The following is a 7,806-nucleotide window of genomic DNA, read 5'->3' on the forward strand; positions in this document are numbered from 1 at the left end:
TTTATGCTTTCCTGCCTTACATGCTCAGTACTTTATTCATACTGGCATCTCTTTTATTTGTGGACGCTACAGGTCATGATAGACAGGTAGACGCAGCTCCCCCACCACAATAGGCTACCCAGTTCAGCGGTTATTGGCGAGATCCACCTTCTTCGGACTTGTCGCGGTCTTGGTATGCACTTTTGTTATAGACATTATGGGTATGTCGGGGACCTATTCCGGCAATGTTGCAGCACTTATGTTCCTTTAGAGGCTCATATACAGGTGTCGACTCATGTATAGTTTGGATTGCCTTGTCAGCTAATTTTTGTTGTATAGTCTCCCGTGACAGCTTGGCAGCTCGTACCTTATATATAGCTTCATGACAGCCTTGTCGACCCATGTTATGTATGTTCATGCCATTATCTGTCATTGTTGGTTGATCATGATTCATGTCTACCATTTATGTTGATCTCGTCGGCCCTTATAGATAATAAGAAAGGTTAGATAAAATGTACATTGGTGCTCGGCAGGTATGGCCCGAGTGCCAGTCATGGCTCTCAAGTTTGGGTCGTGACAAACTTTGTATCAGAGCAAGTATGTCCTAGGGGTTGTCTATAAGCCGTGTCTATTAGAGTCTTGATTATGGATGTGTAGCACGCCACATTTATAATTAGGAGGCTACATGACATCTAGGATTGTTACCTTCTTCCTGAATCTAGATCGTGCGTAGAGTTGAGTCATAAGTGTTCATCTCTAATATTCACCTTGTTTTCTTTCAGCGATGCCTTCGATTAGGAAGCGAGCGATTAGTAGACGGCTTGATACAGCTGCGGGAGAGGGTACCGGTCAAGTGCCTCTAGCCAGAGCTAGCCAAAGTGAGGCTGAGAGCGAGATGCCGTCTCATAACTCATCTACTCCGTCTGCTCCAGAGGATATTAGGAGGGACCCACACTACTAGAAAACAAGCCTAAGGCAACGCCACACATTCCGTTGGCATAGGAAATAACACCGTTGCGATAAAGCTAGTGCCACGGTTTAGCATCTATTGCGGGATCTTGCATCGCTATTGGTCTATTGCAATGGCTTCAAGCAACGGTTTCATAACCGCTGCCATAGGCACATCTACTGCGACGATTTTATCATGATCAAATCTAACGATTAATAGTGAGTTATGGCAACGATTTTGAACCGCCGCTATTTGTGTATTGCGACGACTGAGAACCGTTGCTATAGACATTACAACATTTTTATATTGATTTTTTTACCTGTTGGAACGGTTATTACAAGCTGCTGCAATGGTTATAATGAGCTACTGCAACGGTTATACTCAGTTACTGTGTGACTGCTGTTGGAAGCTATTAACGGTTGTTGTCAGCTGTCACAACAAGATAAATGTATAATACACTGAAATTAATATATAACTGATGAAATGAAAATATATTTATCAACAGAATCATAATTCAAAATATACAACTACGATTATCCATTTATAAAAGTAAAATATACAATAAAAGTGTTTAATAATCCAAGAGTTGGAATTTATAAGTTTGCAAAAAAGTTCAAAAATAAAAACATTCCTAGATTGTCTGAAGATTCTTCAACCAATACTTTTAGGTAAGGTCTTCACTGCTTTCATCTCCCCCTTGATCATTTGGTTTACCTGTAAATCCAACAAGAACAAAAATAGTTAGAGGGTAGGAAAAAGAAAAATATTGCCTTCTCAATATCATTATTATTGCACTATATATTAACACCAATAAAATAATATATACTTAGAATACAAAATAAAAGATGAAATTGGCATTGCCACTTCAGAAAATCAAGCTACAAAAAAGAACCAGAAGTCCAAGTATGCAAAACGTTACACCAAAAAAATCACTATCTTATGTAAGATAGTGACTCTTACAGAAGAGGGGACTCTTGAGCTTGGGGAAGCGATTTCTGAACCAATTCAGCTGCGCAAGTGGCAGGTCAGTTTTTATGTCTATACTCTACACACAAGTGTTATATGTATTCACAAATCTCCATTTTTCTATTTCGCCTCCTGTTGTTGGATCTTGAGACTTATTTATAGTGAGTATTGTGTTGTGTAGGAGGGCAGTGCACGCATCAGTGTACGACAAGAATCCAAAGGAATACGCAGATGAAGTGATCAAGGAACAATCAGACGACAAGTACTGGGCTCCTCACCCTCAAACTGGTGTGTTTGGGCCACCAATCCATCACACTGGTTTCAAAATCATGCCTGCCACTACTACTCTACATTATCTATTGGAGCATAGGTACTTAGCTTTTTACTTATAAATATGAAAGAGAGTATAATGTGCACCAGCAGAAACTGAAGGAAATGTGCACCACATTACCAGCATCATGATTTCATACACCAGGGTAGCAATAACAGCTACAAAAGTACGCACCACAGCACCAAAATTTCAGTAGCACAATGAAACACTTTTATACTAGATGCTAGTAGATCAATTAATTAGAAGTAGCAAAGGATAGTAGTTTGAGAGACACAGATGGCGCACACAACAAAAGAGTATGCAACAGATATTAGTCTTTATTTTTGAGAGACACGGATTGCGCACACAACAAAGAGGAAAAGAGAGATCAGTCTCTGTTTTTAAGAGATGCATATTGCGCACACAACAAAGAGGAAAAGAGAGATCAGTCTCTATTTCTGAGAAATCAGTCTCTGTTTTTGAGAGATACAGATTGTGCACACAACCAATCTATAACTAATCTCGAAAAGAATTCGAACCTTGATTGTTGTTGCCAAAAGATGGCATGTTGATTGGTTGAATAGCTACTTGGTGTGAGGACAAAGCTTCTCCCGGTGAACGAGCACACAAGTTTGCTAAAATATTAGGATCAATTTGCAATCCTGAACGCTGAAGCTGTACAAACATATCTCCTAAAATTTCTTGTCGCATCATTCTTTTTGTTCCTCAAATTATTCCTTCTGTTTCTCAAATTGTTCCTTCTGTTTCTCAAATTATTCCTTCTGTTCCTCGAACATTCTTGTCATCCTTTCTTCTATTTGTTGCACCAGATCATTTGTAGCATTTGAAGAGGATTCAAAATGTCCCATTTTTCCTTTCAAAGAAGTTCTTGTAACCCCTCATCCATACAATCTAAGACGTCCCGGATGTTCAGGTCCCATAACGGCTGCAAATGCATTAACAGAACTGCTACCATCTTCACTTTGTTGTGTTTCAATTTTTTCCATTTCAGCCTATAATACAAATTTTTAAAATAAAAATTCTGGTAAATAAAAAGTCAGTAAGAACAAATAATTCATCTCAATAAAAAAGTAATAAGATAGAATTCGCACAATTTTAGTAGTTGTATCTTCATCAGATTCCTTGTATGACCTTCCAAGTTTTCTTGCTCTTGTAGCCACAAAGAATTCTCGAAGTGATAAAGGTTCGGAAGGACATAATATTTCATTGCCTTTGGAAGCCCGTTCAAATGCCTTATCAAGAAAATCATTCACTCCGCGAATATACTCATCGGTGGATCTTCGGAGACCCATCCAACTTTTATCTCCATTATCCATTGAATATTAAATCCCATATGGGTCACAAATGCAAATCAAAAAAATTAAGATCTAAATAACAAATTTCAGGAATTACTGGAGATACATAATTATATCACTTAATCTAAAGCTTTCTCTACTGCACAAAAAGAAAGAGATGCAAACTTTGACAATGATAGTAATGGCGAGACCAACTAATGTGCTAAAGTAGCATATATGTGATAATACTGAAAAGTTAAATGCATTATAAGAGAGGAACTTCTCATATCATGCTTATTCACTTATCTTGACATTGCCTAAATATGATATAGTAAGCAGCTGACTTGTTCACAATGATAAAATCATCATAAAAAAGAGAATCATATTGATATTTCCATTTACATAGTAACTAAGCATCTGCTGAAAAGAGAGGTATCAACTCTACTGCTTTTGATTTCTAGATATCCAATATTTTAAACAAATACACTTTGCAACACTGTGATTAAAAATGTTGCACTGACTTCGCCAGAAATGACTCTGACCTACTGGTGGTCAGATTCCTGGTTCTGTCATCTTCCATATTAACTTGATCATTTCACGTAAGTAGTTTCAACAAATAGGTGCTAAATTCATCACTGAAACCAAATCACACTTAAACTTTACATTGAAACATGCTAACAGAATCAGAAATCAAAGAGGAAAGAGTCCAAACTAGTCCGACAATTAAGCATGTAGAATTCACAGATTTAAGCAAAAGATGGACAACTCAAATCTCATTCATGATTTAGTGAAAGCAACAAAGGCATGGGAATATACTTGTTAAAACATTGTTATTCAATAATATTTAGAAAAAGGAACGGAAATTGTATGTAACTTGACGTGCTTGAAGATAAAGACATAAATCTCCTAATATAACTCAGACTCTAGACTTATTGCTAGAATGTGAAGGTCCTCGTGCCTCCTTAAGTTTCCATAGTTATTTAGTTGAAAAGTTCAATATTGTTTTGACAGAAAATAAAAGAATTTCTTAATATGAATACTCCAGCACTGTACTTCTCATAAACAATTAACAACACTCTAACGCCTGAAGCCTAAAGATACACTAATCGGCAAAGAAACGGCAACAAAACAAAACACAAAACAAAGAAATCAACAATCTACTAATCAACAAAAGTCTAAAGTCGTAATCACAGACCAGAACGATTTGTAAACTAATGATAGAGAATTATCTTAATTGAAATTAATAACATGTTTAGGAAGGCCGACAAAAACTCGATTCGAGGTCTTTGCTTTACTTTGTCTGATTACCTTCACAAAGAGTAAAGAAACATATAAATTGGTAGAATTAGCTACCCCAATAATTTATTCCCAATTTCTCTTTTACTTGACAAATAAGTAAATTAATAAACAAGTATATAACATGAATCTTACCTAGTGTAAAGGAGATGAGACTTAAGTTAGTTTCAAACTGGAGAGGCCTCAACAAGCTCTCTGTTGATGAATGCGAGCAAAAATTTAAGAAAACAAATCTGTTTTGAAGAAAAAGAGAGTTGGATAGAGATCAGAACCTCTAGGGACGGCAGGTCTTTTAGGGCTGAACAAATCTCTTGGATTTTCCCGTAAGCCTTTCTCGGTGGTAGCTTGAGTGTGGACGATAGGTCGTTTAGGGCTTGTGTCAAATTTAGGCTTTTTCTGTTTTGTATCTGTATTTGGACTTTTACTTTTTCTTTTTGTTTTTCCTTGAGACGCTTAGTCTCTCTTTTGTGAAAACAAGGCGCGAAAAAGTTAGAAGAGGAAAAATAGGGAGGGAAAGTAAAAACAAGAACTTGAACAAACCATAATTGATTTACAAGGAATTCGTGGAATCTGATTCTACGGAGGGAGTTTAGTCAACATATATTAATTAAGCTTCCTTATGATTACTACAATATTTCACTACTCTTAGAACCTTCAATCTATAAAAACATAGTCAAATTGAACCATAATTAGGAAGGTTCTCATAGGTTTAGCCCTTTTAGGAATTTCATCAAACATCAAATATGCTAAGTCGACTACAAGGTTCCATAATAAAAATTCCTCTACCCCGCAATGAATTTTCAAGCAACCAATCAGTCTACAATATCCCTACGACAGCCAACAACCTTCATTGGCACATGCATGCCCAACCAATTGCTTCCAACCACCAAGAATCACATCCTCCACTCTTCACACACATCAAATTTGGAAATATAAGGATTATGGCTTACGATCGCAATCCCATAAGCCCCAAAATAATAAAACCTTTACTTAAACCCATTACAAACTTTGCATGGAAGCTTTGGGCGGACACTTACCCGACTGGTTGAAGACCCTGTGAATTTCCCTCTTAAATCCCAAGATTTGAGAAACAATTGATAGTTAGAAAGATTAGATCTCATCCCCCTCCCTCTAGAGTGCTCTCTCTCTCTCTAAAGTAATCTGATTCCCCTCTAAAAATAACCCCTTAAGTCCTTATATTAAAATAGATTCAGGTTAGAAAATTTGCTAAAATGACCCTCCGAGTAAAATCCAATACATCACAGACAGGTTGTACGGTACACGAACTAGACCGCGAAATGGTCTCCAAATATTTGGGTTGGGTCTGGTACGATCTGCGGCGGATCCAAAGGATGATTTTGCGGTCGGATACTGGACCGCAAAATCTCCTTTCAAAAATTTCCATGCTAATTATGCGACGTATACGTGATCCGCAAAATGAATCTGCGGTCGCACATTGGACCGCGAAATGACACTCAATATTAAGTTGCTCCTGATCACATCCACGATGGTTCTGCGGTGAACGAAACCGATCCGCGGTGGTGAAATGGACCGCAAAAATACTTTTTTTGCAAATTTCTTTCTACCAACCCCATGATGCATTTCAAGTCTAAAAATCCGTACCTCGGCACCACAAAGCCTTAAATCCTTGGTGAGCTTTACGGGGCCTTACAGTTGATCGCTTATGAGGTTATACCATGGCAACTTAATCCTCCTTAATAGTCGATCCTGTAAAAGAGGACTAGAGATGTGTAAGATATGCCCCTCAATTTTATAAGTTCAAGACCTGTGTCAAAATTCGAAACATTCACCCAAAGTGGGGAAGGAAGGGCCACAGTAAAGCGACTTAAGTTCAACCAAACAAGATTGAGATAATGTAGCTATGATGTTTGAATATCGTAATGAAGACATGCGTAGTCTGGAAAAGTACTAAGGGTTAATGTTACGAGGGTGTGTGCGCAAGCCAACATATGCTATTTATTTAAAATAGAAGGTCCTATAAGAAACTCGTCAAATAAAGTCTTTTGTTCAGGATTTGACTAAGCAAGTTAAAAGTATTAACCTAAGGTTGTAACTCGATTCAAGGAAATTATTGTAGAACACAATATTGGTGATATGTTGGAGGTTGTCTTGCTCAACTTTGATGATGACGAGATGGATGGCTTCATGGAATGTGTAAACTCTTTGCAAGGAATGGAGTCGTACAACTATGCACCCCAAAAATTGTCCTTGGATTCTGAAAATAGGACAACTCCTCCTACAAAGCCTTCTATTGAAGAGCCTCCCACCTCGGAGTTAAAGTCATTGCCTCCACATCTTCGGTATGAATTTCTTGGTCCTTGTTCTACTTTACCGGTTATTCTTTCCTCTTGTTTGACTAACGTGCAGGTAGATTTCACATTAGCGGTGCTACAAAAGAGGAAGAAGGCTATTGGGTGGACCTTGGCGAATATTCGGGGGATAAGCCCCGTCTTTTGCATGATTAAGATCAAGTTGGACGATGGCGCCAAACCATCTATTGAACATCAAAGGAGACTCAATGAGGCTATGCAAGAAGTTGTCGAGAAGGAGATTATCAATTGGTTGGATGTCGGGGTTATCTACCCCATCTCTGATAGTTCATGGACTTCTCCGGTTCAATGTGTCCCAAAGAAGGGGGGCATGACGGTGGTCACCAATAGAAAGAATGCATTCATTTCTACTAGAATGGTTACCGGTTGGAGGGTGTGCATGGACTATTGCAAGCTAAACAAAGTCACAAGGAAGGATCACTTTCCACTTCCTTTCTTATATCAAATGCTCGATAGATTGGCCGATCGTGCTTTCTATTGCTTTCTTGATGGGTACTCGAACTACAACCAAATTCTCATTGATCCGGAAGATCAAGAGAAAAAAACTTTTACATGTCCATATGGTACTTTTGCTTTCAAGCGGATGCCATTTGGTTTGTGCAATGCACTGGCGACTTTTCAAAGGTGTATGATGACTATTTTTCACGGGCATGGTGGAGG

At 38.0% G+C, this 7,806-nt stretch overlaps 1 long non-coding RNA gene across 1 annotated transcript; it reads right to left on the reverse strand.

Annotated features, from left to right (window-relative positions):
- Positions 1–1,375: 1,375 nt before the first annotated feature.
- Positions 1,376–5,205, reverse strand: LOC107801624 (uncharacterized). Its single transcript, XR_001651669.2, has 4 exons — positions 5,068–5,205; positions 3,317–4,990; positions 2,744–3,217; positions 1,376–1,642 (listed from the first exon to the last, which is right to left on the reverse strand). It is a non-coding gene; the product is annotated as an uncharacterized LOC107801624 (long non-coding RNA).
- Between the last annotated feature and the right edge of the window lie 2,601 nt (positions 5,206–7,806).

This window comes from Nicotiana tabacum, chromosome 13 (genome assembly GCF_000715075.1).
Source record: "Nicotiana tabacum cultivar K326 chromosome 13, ASM71507v2, whole genome shotgun sequence".
Classification (NCBI taxonomy): domain Eukaryota; kingdom Viridiplantae; phylum Streptophyta; class Magnoliopsida; order Solanales; family Solanaceae; genus Nicotiana; species Nicotiana tabacum.